At 40.4% G+C, this 22259-nt stretch overlaps 1 protein-coding gene across 2 annotated transcripts in view; it reads left to right on the forward strand.

Moving 5' to 3' along the window:
- Positions 1 to 22259, forward strand: part of RERG (RAS like estrogen regulated growth inhibitor) — a 96257-nt gene that overhangs the window by 54836 nt on the left and 19162 nt on the right. The gene's annotated exons all lie outside the window — the stretch shown is intronic.

The raw sequence follows: 22259 nt of genomic DNA on the forward strand, positions 1-22259 counted from the left end.
AGCCTACTTGCCTGGCAATTCCTGCCCTTGGTTCCCTTTATCTTCCTCAGATATTCTCCTAGATATCATTGGAGGCCTCATTTGAATAGCAATGACATTTTTGACATTACTCAGGAAAAACAGCAGCATTATTCTAGTTTTTTTACAGCCCCCAAAGGCTTCAGAACCTACAGACGCGGTGGTTTGCAGTGCAGCAGGTCCCTGGTGTCTAATCCTGCAAGTATGTGACTCATTTATCCTACAGCAGTGTGGGACCATAAATATCAGGCATTTCTTCACTCAGCAGAAGGCCACATTCACGTGTAGCTGACAAACACAGGTCTCTGGGCAGTAAACACTCAAACCTGAAACAGCCCCAGCCTGAAACCAGGAATTAAGAGCTTTGCTGTTCTGTAGAATTTCGTGTTCCAAGGTAGACTGTGTAGTCAGTACATGAATGGTCCCTGATGAGAATTATGCTGTCTGACTTTCATAACAAAAGTATATAATGAGTATTAAATAAGCTTTGGTGTTGTTCATGTCTCTTTATCCTTTTAAGGCCAAAAATTATGATCAATTTGTCATGCTGTTTCCAGTCAAAATATGCTTGACAGATTCTAATTAGTGCATTCAAAGGGGCAGTTTTAGCACAGTTTCCCACATACACTTCTACAGCAATTGTGTTCCAAGGGGACCTAAAACCAAAGGGAGATCTTGCACTGTAAGAACATTTGGCTCTTTATCTGTGCTCAAGGTTGCCTGGGTGTTACATGTTCTTTCCTGACAGAGAAGAATGAATTTAAATGGGAAAAATAACAAGAATCTTTCAGGTAAAGGGCTGCATCATCCCGGAAATTTTTTTCTTAGCAAATAAAATTCAGTGATCTTAGCCCTAGCAGAGCTAGAAAGAGCTCAAGAACACATAAATGTTTCTTTGCACTCATTGAATTTCCACCTAAACTATTCGCTGCTGTGATGCAAGTCAAATACAGCCTAGAGATCCCACTGCAGAAGTACCACTAGAGACTCCAGCGTTACAGGTACGTTGGCAACTGCAGCATAAAAATCCTGCTATTTCACAAATTAATGGTAGCTTTGGAAACTAAACTCTAACACAATAGCTCTTCAGGGGACAGTCTGGAGGAGGAAAAGCATTTTAATTTGGTTTTGACAAGCTCATTTGTTTCCTAAGCCCCCTTCTTACTAGTATCCACTTCAAACCTTGCACTTTGACAGTGCTCGCACTCTAATAGGGATCTGAGGCTACGTGGCACATTTCAAACCTTTAATCACAGCCACTGAACAGGGTTCTTCATTACCAAATTTAGTTCTGCAAACAAGACAATTAAAATGTCAAGCTTCAGGGTTGCACTGATTTTCTAGAGCAGCCTCATGCTCAGCTACAGCTTTGGCAGGGATGTGTCCTTACAGTGTTTGCTCTTTCCTTGCCCTGTTCAGATCCCGGGATCGATAATCAATATTCAGAAGCAAAAGCTCTCAGCCTGAAAGACTTTATCAGTTGTGTGCCAACACTGGTGACATCCAGAGGGTGCAATAGATGTAACTTTCCAGCAAACCCTCAAGTTCTGCTGCTCAAGAAAACACAGTTCTCTATTATAGGAACTGCCAGTCTTCCACTCCCCCGAGTCAGCAGCACAGCAGCTTCTCCCTGTGATGAATTTCCTGCAGTGCAGCAACTCTTCAAGCTTCAGTTTCTAACTAGAGTATAAAATTTAATGAGAGTTGAAGCCCAAAGCAGGAGAAACCACATCAAACAAGATGGGCAAAGAGTTCATCCTCCTCAAACCTCCCTATACTGGAAGATAAATTGGCACTTGTGCCGCAGGGTTTTGGTTCCAGGGTAAATGTTGTCCAATGGGTACATTAGACAGGTAAAACATAAAAACTACTATAATAAAATTGTACTGCACAATAATTCACTCTCATTGTAATTCCTACTGAACTCAGAATTGAGATTTTTAAAAAATCAGAGTGGGGCACTACAGAAAATTAGAGTTCACACCAGACTCTAGAGTGTAGGAGAGATATTCATTATGAATGGAAAATAAGATAACATGTAATTGTGAAGGGAAAGGTAAAATCTACTCACTTCATGTTTCTCTAAAGTTAGTCTGAGAACCTCACATTCTGAAAAGATTAGTAGCTAGTAGTATGTAGCTTATGCCAGTCAGGGTTCACTGACCATTTTCCCCTCTGCTCAGAGCCAGTGAGATCTTGACTTGCTCTTCCCAGGCTTTCAAAACCCAGGCATGAAGCAGCCAGAGTGGTCATTCCCTCCTTGTAACCTCATTGTAGACAACTGGAGAGCACAGAAAGGCACCCAGAGTGCTCTTGAGTTCTGTCACTGCTCTTCTGGGTCTCATCACTGAGAGCAATCCCCTTAAATATGGATTTTCTCTGGCATCCAAGAGCAGTGTCCTTTGCAACTCATAGCTTAAAGAACCAGGAGTCAGTCTGGGGCTTGGTGACCATTGAATTGTAGATGGTCCCTTTTTCTGTGTTACCCATTATGCACAGATATGAACCATGCACCTGAATCCAATTTTGCTAAATATATATATATATATATATATATATCTCCAATCATATATCAGAAATACACAATTAGTAGATGTTAAGGTGAGGTACAAGTATAGAAAAAGATTCTTGCAACATCTAGACACATCACTGCAGGCACACTATTATGAGCCTACTATTTTTACCCCACCTGCCTTCTGAGTTTTTGGCATTCCCTCGCTGTCATGCACCTTGCACTGCTTGTTGCTTTGAGTGAATGCTATTGCTGAAAAAGAGTGATCTGATGGCAAATTGAAAGAACATTTAATCTAATCAATTCTTGCTTTGAAGCCCTGCTTGTCAGATTAGAGTTCTTACACAGTGCAGCTGCTCCTCCTGAGCCTGTACGTTGTACTCCACTCAGGGCTGGGGCTGCCTCTGCAGGAACATCTGGGGGCTTTCTGCAACTCATCTCTGCTTGCACAAGGAATACCACAATCCTAAGGGAACCTGCTGTCAGGAAAGTTCAGGATTTTTCTCCTGATCTCATTCAAAGAAGCATGTGAAAGAATTAAGGAAAAAGTAAGGGAGTGGAACTTTCCAACTTGAAAAGGAGTGCTGAGCAATTTCGGCTTGAAGAGAGGCTTCAAGTAACAGAAACAAATAGATTGGTTTGAATGAAACCAGAATGGCATTCAAAGTAACTCTGAATGCTCTTTTTCTATAATTAGTGAATGCAATATCCTTCATATTTTATAAAAAAAAATGCAGGCAATAAATCTTAACTTTACTAAAAAAATGAGCCTACGCAGTAAAATGTCACAAAGTAGCATTACCTGATAAGTTCAGAACTGGGGATTTTTTTTTATGTCACCTCTGCAGGGTGGCTTTCAGCAAATAATGTCACGTCCATATAACCCATGTTGACGATAAAATGGTGGAATATAGTCTTCTAGTTAATAAATCATCTTGCAGAACTGTGGGTGCAAACAAAATTATCTAACAGCTCATACCAAATACTTATATCAGCTTGCTTGTATAGCTGAAAACATCACATGGATAAAAGCTACATGCAATTAACTGGAAAGCAGGAAAGATCAATGGCTTATCAGCAATAAACTGGCAAAATATTTTGGGAGGTCTTGCAGGGTTTAGGAACCCAAAATTTAGCTTATATGAAACCAAGGTCATAGCATACAGACCCTAGGTAAGAAACTCAATCAAATCAAAAAGCTGCAACATTATTGTAAAACCAAGCAGCCTGCACTTGGGTTTTTGTGAATGGAAGTTTACATTGATATAGAAAGAAAGTAACAAAAATATGAACCATACATGATGTTTCAGTACTTAAAATAAGTGCATTTATGCAGGGCTTTATTTTATTAATCTCATGGCTTGCTGTAGGCAAAATCGTTATAATGGAAGAAAGTGGACAATAAACAAGAAAAAAAAGATGGGTTCAGTGTGTGAATATGTAACAGAAAAAATAAAGGCTATGAATAATCAGAAAAACAGCAATATTAAAAAAACTAAAGCTACTCTCTAAGCCTTACTCTTACAAAACCCTCTTTTTATAAAGGGAACATACCAAGAATTTTATTTATTTATTTACTTACTTTAAACTATTCTAAATGCTATTAACTATAGAACAAACATCCATGTGTTGTTTGTGGAAACCAAGTGAAAGAATGCAAAGCAAATATGTAAGTAAACTAATAACCCGTGTTTCTTCAATTACTGTTTTGTGGAAACAAGCAGAGTGATTTAATATCAGTTTGTAAACATCTTACCCAAACTGCATTTCCAGTTGATCATCTGCATGCAGATCAGTTTAAATTAAGCACATGCAAAACCAAGCCAAAATTCAAAGGAAAAAGCCCTCAAAGATTCAATAAGAAGGGATGGAAAAGGATGAAGAAAATCAAGGAAAAGATAAAAACAATTGTTCAAACTCTTCCTTGCTAAACAATGTTAGAAAACTGTCAACCAGAGAAAGATGCAAAAAAAACCAAACAAACAAACAAAAAAAAAATACTCATCTTGTATAAACTCACTTGAGAATTGATAATGAAATATTTTAAACAAGACTGTCTGCCAAGAAGAGAAGTGGAAGTCCCAGCTGCAGTTAAATATATTGACTACTCCTCCTCTGAAAGCAGCAGAGCCAAAGCTCCTCTTTGATGTCTCCCAAAACTTCCCCTTTGCTGTGGCTCTTCCAGTGGAGAGCAGCTGGCTCAAAGCAGGCTGAATTTGAAACTATTGGGGGGAGGTGGGGGAGGTTTTTAGGGCTCACAGCTGTTTCATTCAGGTGCTTGCATAAAAAGGATCTGTTTGAGGAAAGAAGGAGTGCCCCAGGTGAGGATCTCCTTTCCTATTGCCAGGGAACTCAGAGAGTGAAAAAAGGGCAACAATTGTTCTCAGCTTATTATTACTAGCAATTACCAAGAGAGAGCGTATTACAGTGCCCATTGCTGGCCTCACTCCTGTGAAGGAGGGTAAAACAGAGGAGAATCTGCTTTTCAAATATCGAGGTTTTTATCTTTGATGAACAAACCATGCAAACTGTAGATTGTAGTCAGGTATCCCCAGCAGCAGACCTGCTTTCCTGGGACAGTTACAGCATGCATGAGACTGAGCACATCCATCCTTTACTGAAATATTTGTATTGCTCCCTAGCCAGTTTTCAGGTTTCTGAGTTCTTCTACCCAACAGATATTGCTCAAGCAACCATTCAGCTTTCCTATTAGGATACTCCAAGGATGGAGAATTTCTAGGGCATGATGAGGTACCTTATAAAAGGACAAAGCAGCTGAGTAATTTGTTTTTACCACTTCCTCTACTTTTACCACATCTCCCTTACTCTGTCCTCTCTCCTGAGGTGCACAGCCCCAAAAGCTGGTGCTCTGAATCCGAGGAGAAGCTGCTGCCCTTGGAGATGCCCTTCAGCATGTGGCATGGCCCTGGTGGCTGGACTGTCCAGCTGCTCCCCTGCAGGGTGCTTGCTGTGTCCCACAGCTCATGGGAGGAATCCAGGTTCTTCTTTGCCCTCTACCTCCTACTGGAAACCTCCCAAGGGTTATTAGATTCTGTAAGAGGTGACCTTTAAAAGTCAGCACTGCAATTAAGCAATCTGGGCAGCTCTGGGCCAGCAGCTCAGCTCGTCCAGGAGAGGCAGGAAGCAGACAGTTCACTCCTGACTAATGTCATTACAGGAGGACAGGAGGGGCACCCAGACACTCTAATTAAACGGCAGCAGATCTGCTCAGCAGGCTGCTATGATTGAGTGCAAAGCAGAGAGACAGTGCAAGACATGACAGAATCCCTGGGCTTTGTCCAGTTATGTGTCACAGCCCTTCCTGGGGGTTTGATGGCAGCACTTTCTCATACAGCTGGCACAAGGAAGGGAAGGTGTCCAAACAAATGGGCATCCATCCCTGCCAATGCTCTGGTCTGAAGGCCTCTGTCCTAACTGACCTTATCAAAATTAATGCATTAAAGCACTTGCAGAATGGAAGAGAAGGCAGTGTGGTGAGGGGATTGCCTTCTCTAGCTGTGTGAGACTCGCTGCTCTGCTTTCAGAAATTTCTGCATGTCAGAAACAGCCCTGCATGCCATGGAGCCCCTGAAGATGAGAGGAGTCAGTGGCTCAAGCCTGACACTGCTTCTTTCCCATAGCTCAGGAGCCTCTGGTCAGAGTTAAATGGTCACTTATTTCTCTCCCTGTCCTCTCTACTTTACATATGGAATCAAACAGCAAAATAGGAACCCTGCAAAAAAGTGAACCTTGCAATTCTGTTGGAGTGTTTGCTTTTTCTGGTGTGTCAGATGGTTGGAGTTGTGGACTGGCTGCTTTGTGCATGTCAGTGTTTGTTGTCCTTTCCACTGGGCTTCTACTGACATTTCTTGCTTCTTTCTCTCTCTCCTGCTCACAGCAAATTGCCTCTGGTTCCACGCAGGCCTTTTCTGTTATCAAATGAAAAAGCTCAGACTTAAAATTAACTACTTTTTACTTGTGTCAAATAGGGCAGGCCTAAATTTGGCTTTTATTTAGGCTGGTAAACTATTCACTCTGCAGTACGAATGCAAGTCAAAGCTGGTAGTTGCCGATTCTTTTGGCCCCTCATTTCTCTCACCTCTTACTCAGAGAAGCAAAGTTTTCTGAACAGCTACCTGTGAAAGAACCACAGGCTCCACATTTACTCACAGAGAGCCTTGGGCTGCCCCTAAGCTTCCTACAGTATGCCAAAAGGACCCTTTTGCATTCTCAAGGAACCCCAATATCCTTCACGTTATTGAAAGTTAAATATACTCTTAAATGTGGGCATGAGCTCTTTGCAACTCTGCTCCAGGGACAGAGGTGGGATAGATTTTTATTAATACAGATTATAATCCAATGCAGGAACCTAATCTATCAACTAGGCAAAAAAGTCTTGGAAAAATTTCCCTTGTGAGGCCAAAATAGCAAATAGATCCCTAACATAGATCCCTAGCAGCCTAAAATTCCCAGTTTTCTTGCATTTACTTGATTGTGCAGGCGGCCCAAATATATGTTTCATGTCTGCTAAATAAAATGGGTGCAAAGCTTGGGAGCCAATTCATTTTGACTGAAGAACCTTGTTCAAAATAATTTAAAACTTCATAATGATTTCCCAGCTAAGGCTATGGAGTGACTCTCTTACTTGTCTTTTTTTTGGGGGGGTACTGCCAGTAGAATTTGCAGCTGAAAAATATACTTCTTTCACTTGTAGAAAAACATTGTTAGCATTATTACCTCTGAGGAAACAAAAACCTCTAAACACTGTGGTACTTGCTCCTGATTTAATTCTGTGGTTTGCACATCTGCTTTTCTGTCTCATATAATATACTCTTGTTCATCTACTTTCATATTTATGCATAAAACTTCTAATTACTTTAAGTGGAAGCTGTAGGAATAATTACATATATTGATATAAAATCTACAATGAACATCTAAACTGGCACAGATGAAGCAGAACTTGCAAAGCTAGTAGGGGCTGTACCTCTTCTTGGAAATAATAAAAATGACAGAGTTAAAGTTATAAACAGAGATTGAGGGCCAAAATTGTTACTAAGTGCATGTTTCTAGAGCTGCAAAAAAGTGCCAGGAAAATTGTTGCTTCAGGAAAATCTGATTAGGTCCCTATTTGCATCTGAAAATCTTCAATATATTTATGCTTATGATAAATGAGAATTTTCAACTGAGGCTATTGTTGGAATTGGGCCTTTGAATAAAACCTAACCTCACTGAAGTATTGGGGAAATCTTTCAAATGCCTTTTAATGATTTCCTAATCTTTTAGGTTGGCGTCATCCAAAATTTTGACAACCATAGACCAAAAGATATTGTAGGAATTTGCTCAGATTGGGCTTTTGGTGACAAATACACTTTATGGCCTTACAGAGCAGTGGAAAGATCATTTTGCCAGGGGTAGGTAGAAAAGGCCCATGATTTGCACAGCCCTGCACCAAGCCTATGGAGTGACCAGTTACTTCTATTCTTTTTATGGTACTTTACTGACCAAATGAGGGAGAAAAACCCCCATAATCACATCAATTCAAGTCTTACTGGAGAAAAACATAAGGAAGTTTATCTACTGCCTAATCTTTTCAAATGGAATGAAAGTAAATTTAATTTGACATAAGTCTTAGCCTTGTGCTCTTGTGTGGGTGGATCACAGCTGATTTGACTCTGCTGGAGAATCAAGACTCAGATACAGAAATCTAAAGACCTGTGGGAAATATGGCCAACACTGTTTGGATGAGTAAGAGGAAAGAAAGGGTATGAGAACATAGTTGCTAGGAACTAGCTCAAACCTTAGTTAGCAGAGAAGTTTTCATAATTTCTTATCGAGTGGAAAAAGAAGGTCCTTCTGAAAAGGGCAGAAGAAATATAGATCAGACAGAATAAAGGGGAAGCTTGCCATGAAATTTTACCTAAATTTGAAGTATTTCAGGTTTTCTTTCACAAAATGGGAGAGCTCACTGAGAGGGAAATAGCCTAAAATGGCAACATTTTAATGAAAAAGTTCCAATGAAATCCCTACTGGCAAGGGCAATATAATGGTAACAAAACTCGTTTTTCTTTACACACTTTTTCTACTTCCCTTATAGAATTTCAACTACCCTGCCTAACCCCTTCTCCCCAGGCTGTGATTTCACTAAACCAGTGTTTTTTAGCGTGGCCCATTTGGCACAGATTCCTGAGTGCCACCACTGTGGATTAATTCATTAATTGCCTGTAGTGGCTTACAGCACAGCCATCTGCCATTCATAAGACACTCAGGTCATGGCCTGTGGCAAGAGAGCTTCAGTCTGGTGGGGCAAAAAACAGCTGAATATACTCGTAGCCAGCAGTAATTGTCCATGTTTCCTTAGCTGTGTGGCTATGGGTGTCTGTGGGATGATGTTGTATTCATCTGTTAGGCCGTGTGCTTTCTTTAGTAATTAGCTTGAAGATCTGCAGGAATGAATAAATGAGGGTTTTGGCTTAGTGAGAATGCCACAGGTAAGCATTTGGAGTGATGCCTTGGACTAAAAGTGGACACTTGTGAAGTGTCTGCTTCTAAGAGAGTGCCAGCAGGATCCACAGCAAGTGCCTGAACCCTTCAGCAGTTTCTGGGGAGTGGCTGGGATGCTCCCCAGCAGCACCATCCAGACACTTGTGGAAGGGTCAGATATACAGGACAGTAATTAAAATTAGGGGGAAAACGTTTTTGAGGAGTTCTCCATCCAAGAAGTGAAAACTTGGCCTAGCAGTCCTTTTCCCAATGATTTTTGAAGTGTTGTAGTTTAGCCAGGTTTCACAGGAGAAAGACCAGGAGGCAGCCTATCCACACAAGAGCTGTTGACATATAGCAGTTGTACTTTAGTTTACATGCAAGATGATTTTCCAGGCACAGACAAGCTTTTCCAAGCCATGAACAGCTTAGGAAGAACTTGAAAAATCAGTGAAATATTTGCAAGAACCCTCACACAGAAGACTTAGGAGAGATGAGAAGCTCTCTCTTTAGGACACCCCACTCTACAATTCAGGAACTTAAGCTAAGCCTCCTTGTTTTTAGCTATTGAAAGCATGGGCATTTCAGTCTTAACTTCTTTCTTGTATGGTTGGGTCTGCTGCCCATATCAATTTGAGAAGATCACTTCTCTCTGCATCTAAACAACTCCCTGGGGCTGAACCTTCAACCTACACAAAGAAAAATTTTGATGACTCCAGTAGGTTGTGCCTCAGGGTGCATTGAAGAAAAGAAGAATTCAGCACAAAAGTCGTGCCAGAAATATACCCAGCTTCATTGAGCAATGGCAGGGCACTTCCCAGCTGCTGAACAATTTAACAGCCCAATCCAAAATAGCCTCCTGATGCTGTTTCACTAGGAATAGTTTCAGTGGCATGTGAGTTTTCTTCCCTTTCATTGTCAGCTTGATTTCCATGAATATTTTTCTTTTCTTCGAGCACGCAGCTCTCTGTCTCAGTGGTTTATCTGATCCTAGTTTGCACTGGGCCTGCTGCTTCTTTGCTCGTCCTGGTCTTATCTGCCCAAGTAATGCCTGACATATCTTTATATGCTGCACTTTATCTGCTTAAAATGGCAGTACATTGTTTGCCTCTTTTCTGGCCAGCCCATGCTCATGGCTTTAGAGCAGTGAATTATTCAGCTCTTTTTGCCACTACTCTTGGGCTAAACCCTGAAGAATGGCAGGGAAGGGAATTCAGAGAATGGGGTGGAATAACAAAATTCCTGCTTGAGCTCTGATCCTGATGGCAATGGTGAGAGCAGGAGTTGCTGCCTTCACTGCTCATGCTCCAGGACAGCAGGTGGGGCAGACAGAGAGGAGCAGAGCAGTGCTGGGTTTTACTGTCCCCCCCTAGGGCTCCATCACATCTGGATGAGCAGGTGGTGCCTCAGCCCTCCAGGTGCTCTTCCATCTAAAGATAAAGCCTCCAGGGCAGGACAGTACTTGTGAGTAGGTTTAAAGACCATGTCTCTTCCTCTATACGAAACCAAAACAGTAAAGAAGGGATTTAAGACTAGTTTAAAAAATAGCCATTGCTCCTGTAAAAAAGGTCAGCCAAGCTTTCAGCTTTGGTTGAGCTCAGCTGGAGCTAAAGGGTTCATCCCACCCACAGCAGAGTCATTTGTGAGACCACAATGCTCATCTTTATCTCCTGGGGAGGCTGTACCAGGATGCATCAGGAAAGTTTAAAATGCCATCTAAATTTGCTTCCTCTTTTAAAAGCAGTAGAGAAGCAAGAGTTATAGACTATTCTTGCAGTCTCTAAACAACTTCTAAAGGTACATTTGTGAAAGCATTGTTGCAGCATCCAAGTGATATTTATATTTCTAAAACACTTCTGCTTTGTCAGCATCAGTCTATCTGCAGTGATAATCCGTTTATACCAACAGCAATAGCATTACACACAAGCTCCAGATGAAACTGAGGAATGGCTAGGGAAACTAAAGACCAAAATTTTCAACAGCTGCTTGGAGACTGAAAGACAGTCTGCAAAAAATTTTCTAGAAATGCCCTAGTGTAAGAGAAATCTCCAGGTGTAGGAACAACAAACCAAACAACAACAAAACCAATGAAAACAAACAAACACATTAAGAACCAAGCAAACAAAAACCCACAACAAACCAGTTTTGGGGAAAGAGAATCTTTTGAATCAGGAGAATTTAATTAATTCCAGATAGAGTTCATCCCCACACACAAGTGAATCAGTATGGCTGGATGGGTGCACTTGGAAAGCTACAGAGTGGGGAGTGACAAGAGACTTGGTGGCAGGAATGGATGGGATTACAGCTCAACACCATTGAAGTACTAGTGGGCATCATGCTGGCTACCTCCCTGTTCTGCTAGGCACACAAATAGTGCTGAAAAGGTTAGCAAAGCAAAATGTAAAGCACAATGAAGCAAGGAATGTAAACCATCCTCTTGGACTGGTTCCCTAGTCACTGCATCAGCTTTCATTGTGAGCAATTGGAGGTTTTTTTACTTGTTAAATTGTGGAGTCCCGGGGCTGTGTTTCTTCATGTCTCCTGCGATGTCATTGTGAGCAGCTAAGTAAAGGCAGATTGCTGCAGCCACTCTGGGCACTCTGCAGGGCAGTAACAGGAGAAAGAAATGTATACTATTCCAGACAGAGTGGAATTGTTTATGTGCTCTCTGCTCACTCTGAAACGAGCACTGGGTGAAACTGAGGAAGTGTTCTTAAAACAAAGCATTAGAAGGAAAACATTGCCATGAGAGGTTTATCTTGCTGGCCTGAGAAAATAATAAAAGCTAATATCATCATAATTGCAAACTTCCTTTGAGCTGAATGATCTTTGAGCCCCTGACACTGCTATCCACTCTGGTGGTGTGTATCTACCAAGCTTCAGGATGGAGGGGAGGACCCTTGAAGGGAAAGATCCCCTTGCAAAACTGCTGTGGGATCTTTAAAGTCCCCCTGGAACAAACAGGAACTTGCTGTTTTCAGCCTCATGTAAAAGGAATGAAGAAAATCCTATCACTAAGGTCACTTCAAAGTGGATAAACCACTGCATGAGATAATGGCTGAAAGAACCCTGAATATATGGGTTGTTATATTTCTTATCTGTGTAATTTCTATGGCCAAGAGACTCTCACACATATATCACCTCAGATTTTTGGGGTTTAACTCATTATTCAGCATGGAGAAATGTAGAAAAGTTCCCTCTTAATGCAGACTTTTAACTAAGTACAGCTAATTACTCAGCTGAGACCAGAAGAGCACTCTGGGGAGGCAGGGCCAGGTCTCCTGGCAGCTGTGATGAGCATCATAAACTAAGTTATGTTAATCCTCCAAGTTTCAGACTTGAGATAAGTCAGAGGTTTTACAGCACCCATTATCTACTACTGTGGCTTTTATTTTGTTTGAAGCCACACAATGTTTATTAGCTGAATACCCTTAAGCATTGAGATTGGAAGCATAAATTTACCATTTAAATTTAGATCATGCTTTCCCCCTGTCACACACCCACACATAATTTTAAAGTTTACTCTGAACAGTTCCCAGGATTGTGTGTCCAGATTCCAAGCAGAAGGCTAATAATAATCCCTACATTATTATAGACACCAAATGGGTGCTCATAAAACCATAGTTGCAGCCAGAGATAGGAGATAGTTGTTTATCAAAACAATGAATTAATTTAAATTCATTTAGTGCTGTCACTACACTGGGAACCAAGCACAGCACTCTGTAGTGCACTGACTGGACCACTTAGCAGTATTTATCTTTGCCCATTATAAATGATCTTGTAGGAAATCACCGCTTCCAGGATCTGGGATTAATTATCTTCCTCCTGACAGAGGTTGTATGGGATGAGCAGTGCTGTGAGCCCTGGCAGATCACCAGTTAGGCTTCAGACATAAACAGGCTTTGCTCAATGGTGATTTAGGATGAGTTGCTCTCCACCCACACCTGTTCCTCCAACCTGCTCCACAAAAGAAAAGTGATGCTGGGGTGATACTCTGAGATACCATTAGGTGCTACCAATTCCATCTCCCCCGGGGTCACTTTTCTGCCTCCAGGAACCATAATCTCTACAGCACTTAGGAAACCTTTGTTCAGACTGAGCTTTAGTCTTCAGCCAATAATTTCTACACTTTGTAACACATTTATTTTTATCGTGAGAAAGATGTGGTCCTCAGTGTTTGCCTTCAATTTCACTTCAGTTGTTGATCAAAGTGTTTCTATCATTCTCTTTTATCATCCTGCAGCACTGCAAACCCTACTGTGGAAATACCTCTTAAAGAGCTTCTCTGCTTATCCTGCTGTGTCTCTTAATTCTCCAGGTATAATGGCAAAGCTGTTTGCTCTTAAAAAAATTAAATTGCTGGTACAAACAAAAGTTCAAGATTCCAGGTGGCTAGCAAATAACAGGAGCAGGTGTCTTTACAACACAGAGAAAAGGAGAGCAGGTAAAAAAAAAGGCATAGTTAAAATTTGAGAATAATAGCTGATTTTGAAAAAGATGGGTCCCCCTAAATATTGTGTTGTGCCCTGTGTTAAAAAGATGTAACATTTATCAAGGCTTATGTCAGCAGACTCATTAAAAAAAAAATAAAAAAGAGGATCATTAAAAATCCATGAGTCAGTTTTCAATGTATTTTGTTGCCTTAATTCCTCATCTTCCTGGGACACAGGCACCTTCCAGGCATGCATCCATCAACTGATTCAATCATCAGTCACCAATCAATAGGGCTGCTACAAACTTCTGGTGTTCACTTAAGCTCCACTGTCACAGAAAGATGGAAATGACACAGGACATATGATCTTTCAAGATCTTCCTGAATGTCCTGCTCTAGCTGGATTGGAATCACAATGCAAAGCTTTTCCAGGTTGTCTGAAATTTCCATGGAGCCAAACCCAGAAAGCCAAGGTGTGCATGCAAAAAAAAAATGAAGTTTATCACAGGAAAAGCCAGATCAAAAACAAAACTTGTTTTTAATTTGATGCAAGCTGTAATCTCATTCAATCTTGTATACTGATATAACTGAAAATAATACAAGAAAATTATTATAGTCAGGCCGAGGAGAATAGGGTGACAGCTAGTCTGTGTTTCTGACCACACAGAAACATCTAGTGCTGTCTACCAACATAAAATACAGAACCCTGTGTCTCTATATGACATTTCTACTCACCATTTGTGCTGATCCATACAGACTTAGTGAAACAGTAGCAGAACAAGGCACTCTGACAAAAGTACTTTTTGTGTTGTGAAGATTACAAGTACAGGCACTGATCCAACATTAATGCCAGTGGCTTTACTCACTCAGTATGCCAACTGCCCTCCCATTCAAACTGACTCACTAGAGCCTGATAAAACTGTATTTTTAAAGCATTTTTACTTACTCTGAGCTGCACATAGTAAGTTGTGCCTTTCCAGAATGACTTTGTCTTTACCAGAACATACCACGTCAAACAAAATGTCTTTTGCTCCTGGCCAGAGCAGCAGAAAGGAAGATGTTGAAACACCAACTCTCAGAACTATCAAGTCCTAACTACAACAAGAGACAGATTGGTTCCTTGAGTTCTTTAGGAACAGCCTTCCCCTTGGGCAGGGCTGGGATTTCTGGCCAGGTCTCACAAAAAAATTATCTTTAAACTGTTGGAAAAATTTCTTCATCTCTTTCGTACATGAGACCGTGCCCCCTCTTCTACTCTCTGGGAAAGTGGTCTGCAACCTTCCCAGATGTGTGCACTAAGAAGGCAACTTCACTTATCCCCTTTCTTCCAGTTCTTCCTACTCATCTCTTGGCTTCTGAGCATGGGAGAGGGAAGAGAGTAGGGATCAGACCTAAAGAAAAACAAACAAACAAACAAACAAAACCCAACAACCAAAAAACAAAACCAAACCAAACCAAAAACAAAACAACAAAAAAAAACCCCACAAAACTCACTTTAAAAAAAAGCAAACCCAAAACAAAACAAACAACCAAAAAAAAAATCAAACCAACCGAAACCCAGCAGCTATATCACCACCAATACCAAAAAATCACAACAAAAACAAAAATCTCCACCTCAGCACTGGCCATGTGTTTATGGGCACTCTTCCTGGTGCTCAGGGTGTGCTCCTCCCTTTGCACTGCAGGGGATGAGGCGGCGGCTCCACAACATCCTGGGAGCAGTCTGAGGCATCTCCAAAATATCTAAAATTACTTTTTCCTTCAGGAGCGTCAATTCATGTTGGCTACACCTTGTTTCAGGCTCAGCTCTGACAGAGTAAGATCAATTTTGAACCCTTTTGGCATACAGGAACCAGCTGAAGCCAAGGAGCTGGTGCAGGCTACAGCAAAGTGTGTCCTTGCCTCCCCCCTGTAACACTGACACCTGGATAAAAGGATCCAATTAATGCCCCAGATTTCTCCAGTGGGATACAAAACAGCAGTGAATAAAAGAATAATCAGGGGCTAGTAAAGCTGTGTTTGTTTGTGTTAAAGATGCAGCTCCTAAATTGCAAGTTCTTTGAAGACAAACTGTGAGGTGTTGAGTAATTTCCTTTGAAAATCCAAAAAACCTAACTTCCTTGCAAAATATGGTCTTTCTGTTCAAAATACATTCACCAACAAAAATTCATTCATGCAAAAATTCTTTGACAATAACCAGATCATCCTGCCATTGAAAGCATTATAGAATTCCCTCCTGTGTCTCCTTTCTTTCTTTTTCCTTCTTAAAGATGACAAACTAATTTGACCAAAGAAAGAGAGCCGGATGTTTTCTAAATTCAACACTGGAAGAAATATAAGGAAAGAAAAATACAAAAAATTTACAGCCACTGAAAATTTTGACATCTTGCCATTGTCTTATTGAAGTGCTGGATTCTTAAAGAAAAATGTTTTCTACCTCTTCTTTCTTTTCTTTTTTCCTCTCAGATATATCTAACTTTTTTAACTTTCATCTTGAGATAGGGGGTTGGGTTAAAAGTTCATTATTGAGAACGCTGTTCTGCTTTCCTCTGCCCAGTGTTTTTCAGAAGAGCACAGAGATCCAAACCTTACCTTTGTCAGTTATCCAGAAAAGCCTAAAAATTATTTTAATGTGATTTCACCCCTAAGATTTTCCCTACAACACCATCAAAAATATACTCTTGTCTCAGAAACAAAAAAAACTGGAGGTGTTGCCACTAACCGTGCTCTGGAAAGCCACGTGTTGAGCTTTAACTTTGTTTTTTGTTAGGGTTGGGATTAAATGTGTGAGGTGGTATTTCTTGTTTGGATTCAGATGTTTATTAGTTTTTATCTCTATTATAGTTTTTTTTTAAAGTGTAAGGTTTACAGTACTTTAACAAATTTAAAAATGGACTTGTGTTTTTATAAGGCTTTTTAAAGGTAAATTGTCTAATTAAGAAATTACACTTAAATTATTTTTACTTTTAACTTAATAACTAACTACTTGTGATTCATAATGTGGATTTTTTATCAAATTACAAAATAGTACATAAAATTATGAAGAAGAAGGATTAGCTTCTGTCTTAAACTTTTTATCTTGTTTTATATATATTACTATATTTTAAAACTTTAAACTCTAAGTTTTCTACTATGGAATATTACACACTTCTATTCAAACTATACACTTCTAATCTTAGTTTTATCATTCAATTTTGGAAGCTTTCTCCACAGCCTCAGGTCAAATGCAGTGTTCTCTTGGGGGTCAGTGCTTGTCAGCACTGAAATTCTCAGAAGCCATGGTTCCAGCACATATGTGCTATAATAGCACACCAGAAAGTTTAGGTTTCACAAATGGGGTGACAGAACAAGTTAGACAATGAAGTCAGGAGAGAGAAATTACACAGGTGTGGATATTACCCTAAAATGATCAAAAACCATTAGATACACCAGTCTGATCTTTCACCTGTGGAATAAACAACCTTATACTGAAGTTGTATGTTATGGAACAGGGTAACATAATATAAATTAAGCCTCCTGCTTGAGTTCCATATGCAGCAACCTTTGTAAAAAAATGCCTTGAGCACTAAAAGCAGTGGGGAGAACATTACAAAAAAGATCCTCCTGTTCAGTGAGGATGGGATGAAAGACCACTAATCAATAAGGAAAATCAGAGTCAACTATCCAAAGGAGCATACAAAGAAGTCCAGTCTCCCATTAAGACAGCTGAGTATGTAAATACACTGTGCGTGGACTTCCAGAATTTCAGATGAACGCCTTGAAACAGGTTATTTTTTCCTAGGCTCTTTCCACTCAGAAGTTCCTAAAATCACATATTTCCCAGAGAAGCAAAATGCAATTACATCTGAGATAGATGGAAATTGCCACCAACAAAAGAAATACTCCCCAAAACCTTGTAGCAGAAATTGAAAAATGACAGTGGCATGAAATACACTTACTTTAGTCAGGCTGGAATGTGAACAACCTGATGGAGACTGCAAAAAAGCAGAGCTCTTTGTCTCTTCCACAGTAGGATACTCTTTCCAAACAAATTGTGAAAAGAAGGTCAGTTATTGACATCTAACTGGACAACCTGCTGAATTATTATCTGAAATAGCCTTTGGAGTTCTACTGCATTCACATTCTGCATGAAAAATATTATTCACTTTGAAGATAAATCCAATACACAGCACTGAATATTGTACATTTGAAAGCTTATTAGTGGTTTTGAAATGCTTGAATGTGGAATGGTGGTTTCAACCATGATCCTGCAGTGGGAATTGAGATATTTGAGACAGGTATTCCAGTCCTTTTATATTACACCAGAACAAAAAGTCATTTGAACCATTCTTGGTGCTTAGATTTGATCCACAGAACTGAAGCCCCCACCATCACCACTGAAGAAAAAGACTTGCATTACACAGTGAAACCTACTGAAAGGCAAAAGCAACACATTTCATCACACAGCTGTTCAATCCTGGTCTGTATTTGCTATAGCACTGTATATATACACCTGTATATACAGACACACTGTTGCATATAAATTGCTATGTGATGCATATAATAATATATACATTTTGTATTTATATTTAATTGATCTTTATATATTAAAATAGACATACTTTTTAACTTACACTAGCAGTCAGTGGAGGACCTTTCTGTGCTGTTAAAGAAAAATGATCATGAATAGGAATTTTTCTGAACAGCTCACTGCTTAAGACAGTGCTTAAAAATGCCTAAAACATGCAGAGTTTGAGCAAGGCAGTGTAAAACAAAATATTTTTATGCTTCATTGATTTCACCCTTATTTTACTCACTGATCTTGCTTTGCTCCATGAGATTTACTGGAGGAAAGTCTAATTTACTGCAGCAGGTCCCAACATCAGAAGTGACCATGGTGTGCAAACCAAGAGGGGAGGCGGAGAAGTTCTGCTGTTGATGTCTAACCCAGCTCTCACATCCCCACATTAAGGAATTGCCAGAAATCCCCTCAGAACTGGGTCAAACTCAGGCCCAGAGATGCAGAACAAGGCAATGGGTGCATGTTTACATCCCTGCTGGATCAGAAAATGACTCTGCATTATAACTTCACCCTTTCCCCCACACACAGACAGCCCTAGATGACTTGCACATCCTGAAGCAAGTTAAATTCTCATGGTTTTGCCCTTAAAATGAACCATTATTTCCTGAAGGTGGATACAGAGCTCTTTAAGGAGGCAGAACATCATGTGCCAGAATCCAGCAGCACTGCCCTCCTGCAGGCTGGAACTCACCCCATCTGCCAGGGGGGCTGAAATTCCAATACATAAAGGGCCTCTGAGAAGGTGAATGGGGGATGAACTCTCTAACGAAAATATATATTTCAAGAAGTAGTGCAATACTTCATTTCTGAAAGTGCCTTTTGATCATTGTAACCTTTGGTTTTAACCACTCTGGTGTCCCCTGCCAAGTGTGGTTTATTGATGACACATCATCATGGTACCAGGAATGGACTTGTTGATACCTTAAATAATGGGTCTACTTTCAGACCATTTTTATAGCTAAAAATTCTCATGGCATAAAAGAGTCATCATACAGTTATTTCACTGTGGAAAACTGTTATTTTTCTTAGAATAACTTTGAACTCCAACTTTTTTTGAAGGGGGTTGTTTTTCAAATAAAACCCTGCTTCTTTTCTTCCCCCAAAAACTCCACTTGTATTAGCTGGAACGACACCAAATCCACAAAGATATGTATTCAGACAGATTGTAAATTTAGCTAGAGCATTTATGTTACCAAATCCAAACAAAGATCTAAAGCAAGATGCAAAATATCACACACACACACACACAAAAAAAGTTCCAAAATATAGGGAATGGGATTTTTAAAGCTGAGCAAGGGACTCAGCCGTACAAATTCGAAAGAAATTGATTAATTATGTGGTTGATAATCTTGGTTTATATGCCATGTTAAATCCTCATATAACTTCATTGTCTTCAGTGAAGTTGCACTGCAGATGTATTTGACAGATAATCGTGATTCTTCTCCAAGAAAAACTTCTAAGGCAGAAGTTTTAAACATGAGAGTCCTGTGCCAAGCTCAACCCTAATTTATACCCTGTACAGAACAGCTGACTTGGAAGTGAAGGTGTCAGGAAAGGCAGAAGGAGACATGAGTCTGTTCTTCCTTTGCTGGGACATTGCATCAATTCCCTTTGGTGATGGTCATGTCTCCGAATGGTGAGAATCCACAGCGCAGCCTGTGGGAGATTCTTTCCTTCCAAGCCTGCAAGTTCTTGTATTTCACAAGCTGCAAGTGTTCAGGGAAGATCCTGGACTAGTCTCAGCGGAGAGCCATGAAATTCACTCCTATTAACTACTGCATCAATCTGAACCTTGGCTGCTTCAAAATGAATTTGAGGATGAGCACTGGAAATGGCCATTTTAATATGAATATTGGAATTAGTCACTTAATTTAATCAGAAAATAATGTGTTTTAGACCGAGAGGTCTCTGTTATTTTGAATCAAAACCCAGATGGGTTTTCTTGAGTTATTTTTAGCTCATTATTAGCATTAAACATGGCTAAGTAAAACTGACACACCTTTGCTCAGGTGAGAGGGAAGTAATGCCCATCTCAGCTCCTCTTTTATGCATCATTACTAAGGACATGGGGGAATTTTATTATTTCACCCAAAGCATCATTTAAGCCAGCAGCAGCAATTTGACTGCTTCAGCTCTAAGTCTAGAAAATTGCTAAAGTCCTCAATCCTGATTCTTCTGCTGGCAGAGTTATTTTACAGCAAAGTGATGTAATCTGGCAGTGAGTGAGCTCAACATAAACAGCGTGGCTCCACAGCAATACCCCTGCTCCAGAGGATCATTGCTGGGACAGGAGGCACCAAGCCAGCAAGCTGGTCTCCAGACTGACAGCCCAAGCACTTGGATGCCCTTCCCAGCTCTTCCTTCATCATCTATTTTCAGTCAAATCATGCAGCAAAGTCCCATACATTGTTTTAATACCCCACTGGATGTCAGAGGCCCATCTGCTGAGCAATGAGGCAAAAGTGAAGACATTTCCCATCCAACATAGTCTGCAATACTTGTAAACAGAACAGGCTCTGGATCAAGAGCCTCTCACGCTCCCCATCTGTGAAATGCAGCTAGCTGCTAATCTTCAGCCTCATAAAAATGTGTGGAAGTAAAAAGCTTTATAGGATGTGCTGTTTGAGCACTGCCATGAAAGAGAGCAGCAGCATTTTGAAGGTCAGAAGCATGGAGGCTGAGCAGAGCCAGCCTTGGAGTAGCAGCAGTCCTGCAGAGCCCCAAGGTGCCCCAAAACAGACACAGAGCATTTGGTTCTGGAGATGGTGGTTCCCCACTCACAGGAGTTGTGATAAGGGGGTATTTTCTTCCCTTCACTGGACCCAAAGAAAAGGAAAGTACTTATAAAAATACTTTATTGGCAGCAGTGCCTAGCAAGTGGCTCACTATGGTTTCTGTGCCCACCTGTGAGGTCTGCTAGCAGAGAGACTGATTGCCATCTGTCTGTGCACCTCCCATCCTTCTTTCTTTAGTTTTGCACCCTCCTAAACATGTAATTATTTATGTATCTGCATGTTCTGGAGATAAATACAGCCTAACTTCCCCCTTCTCAGCAGAGCTTACACCTATGATCTCTAATTCTTCTGCAGCACTGCAGCCCTGCACCATTCCATCCCATGTACATAACTGGGTTATGTACCCTGGGTTTTTATGTAACCTGGGTTTCTCCTCCCAGGCTCACCTCAGCACCTCCAGCCCAGTTCTACTTCTACTTCTTATGGCTTGTCACCTTCTAATCTTTTATATTTGGGCACCTCCAAAATCAGCTCTTCTCCCTCTTTCCCTTCAGAGCTCTCTCCATGATCTGTCTGTCATGACTGACAAACTTCCAGTCCCTTCCATCATTTCTACTCTCCTCTGCAAGATTTCCATCTACAAGTACAAGGTCATCATAAATAGGGGGACCATGCTAAAGATAAAAATAGTTGGACAGGTTCTTCTGCCTTTTCTCTCTCTTCAGTAGGTTCTCCAGGTCCAGGCACAGGCTCAGGCTCTGCCACACATCACTGCTTCTCCTCCAGAGTATGGCTGTCAAAGAATAATTTTTTTACATCTGTTTGATTTTTAAATCTGTTTATTTTTTTTATATCTGTTTTTAAATCTATCCTTGACAAAGAAGCTAGTAAGAGAGAATCTATTACTATTAAAGAAGCATCATGACCAAACTTTCAAAACAAGATGCTTGAACTATTCCAGCTATGATAAAAGGTGCAGGAAAAAAAGTCCTGGTGCAACATCACCATGGATGGGAAATCAGCTACATAGAGGTCATCTTGTTTTGTTATGGCATCCAGGTTAAGGGCCATGACTTGAAGAGTTACTTAGACTAAGAATTGCCACATCTACTCTGAGGAACAAGGATTAGCAAAGCCTAAGCCAAAAAATCAAAGTAGGATTTCCTAAGGAAAATAGAAGCTTAAAATAACACCGGGTACAAATTGCTTCTTGTATGGTGATATCATTTCCTTAGGATCAGCTTCTTATTGCCCCTCCAAGTATAAGGCATAGTTAATCTTCTGATTAATATTTTGATTGTCTGATTAAGGGAATCTTAATTCATTAGATTTATTCTGCAGACTCTTGCTTTATCCTACTGTTGGGCATGGAAGTCTGGGATGGAGGGTTTCTCCTGACTTCAGTTTTAAAAATAATCAGAACTCGGTTTTACTGTCCACCTGCAACCAAAAGAAGAACCCATCATATATGGGTCTGATGACAAGGAAAGGTTTTCCTGTAGCTATAATGGCTGCACTCAT

This window comes from Lonchura striata, chromosome 5 (genome assembly GCF_046129695.1).
Source record: "Lonchura striata isolate bLonStr1 chromosome 5, bLonStr1.mat, whole genome shotgun sequence".
Classification (NCBI taxonomy): Eukaryota; Metazoa; Chordata; class Aves; order Passeriformes; family Estrildidae; genus Lonchura; species Lonchura striata.